This window comes from Belonocnema kinseyi, chromosome 3, assembly GCF_010883055.1.
Source record: "Belonocnema kinseyi isolate 2016_QV_RU_SX_M_011 chromosome 3, B_treatae_v1, whole genome shotgun sequence".
Taxonomy (NCBI): Eukaryota; Metazoa; Arthropoda; class Insecta; order Hymenoptera; family Cynipidae; genus Belonocnema; species Belonocnema kinseyi.
Genome location: NC_046659.1, coordinates 30,486,498 through 30,487,736, shown reverse-complemented (window position 1 = coordinate 30,487,736; position 1,239 = coordinate 30,486,498). Strand labels below are relative to the sequence as shown.

General features: G+C 44.6%; 1 protein-coding gene across 1 annotated transcript in view; it reads right to left on the bottom strand.

Annotated features, from left to right (window-relative positions):
- Positions 1 to 1,239, bottom strand: part of LOC117169282 (NADH dehydrogenase [ubiquinone] 1 alpha subcomplex subunit 7-like) — a 26,101-nt gene that overhangs the window by 23,792 nt on the left and 1,070 nt on the right. The gene's annotated exons all lie outside the window — the stretch shown is intronic.

The window sequence follows — 1,239 nt, the reverse complement described above, 5'->3', positions numbered from 1 at the left end:
ACAATACTCCTGCCGAAAATAGGCAACTTAGTTGACCCGAAGAACTACAGGCCAATAACTTGTCTGAACACGCTTTATAAGATATTCACAGCTATCCTAAATTATGGGATTGTTCGGGCAATTGAACCTGTGTGGCAAGAAATGTATGAACGAGGCTCAAAGAAAGGCGTAGCCGGATGTCGGGAGAACCTGCTCATCGATAGATGTGTCTGCAAAGATGCAGCATTCTACCAGCGTGACCTATCGATGGCCTGGATTGATTATCAGAAAGCTTTCGATTCTACATCCCATAGACTTATCAACTGTCTTTTGGAAATCTTAAAGGTTCATCCGCAAATAGTTGGGTGCATAGAGAGATTGATGCCGCTTTGGCAAACCAGATTTACTATCTCATCTGGCAAAAATCGTGTGACAACTAACAAGGTCACGTTTCAGAGAGGTTTCTTTCAGGGCGACACCATGAGCCCACTCTTTTGCCTCACATTATTGCCACTATCTCTAGCACTGCACCATTCCGACGGGTACTTGTGCGGCAAACCTGCAGATCGAAAGTACAAGGTCACTCATGTATTTTACATGGACGATCTTAAGATCTATGCTAAAAACAGAGAGCAACTGCATCTAGCTCTGGGGATTGTCGAACGATATACTAAGGAAATTGGAATGGAATTTGGGTTAGACAAATGCGCCAAGGTTTATTCGAAGCGAGGAAAACTTAATGGCATCCCTGAAGATCCTGAGCTCGTTTATAGAAGCGCCATACGACACCTTTGCGCTGGAGAGACTTATACATACCTGTGCGTGCCACAGAGCCGCATTCAGGATGTGAAATCTATAAAGGATACTCTTCGAAGCAGATACAAACGTCTCATCCGACAGATTTGGTCTTCCGAACTGTCGGCGAGGAACAAAGTATCTGCAACGAACATCCTTGCCGTCCCGGTACTACTCTATTCATTTGGAGTAGTTCCATGGACGAAGAACGAGCTCAGATCTCTTCATATCGGGACAAGAAAGGTTATGCACATGAACAAAAGCATGCATCTTAATTCTTCCGTTGCGCGACTGTACATCTCACGCCGTCAAGGGGGTCGCGGAATATTGAGTCTTGAATGTCTTCACGACAGGATTATTCTAGGTACAGCACATAGAGTTGCAAATGGAAGAGACCCTCTTCTTAAAATGGTCAGGAATCACGAGGAAGTAGGCAAAGGAGTATTTCTGTACAAAGCAGCGAAG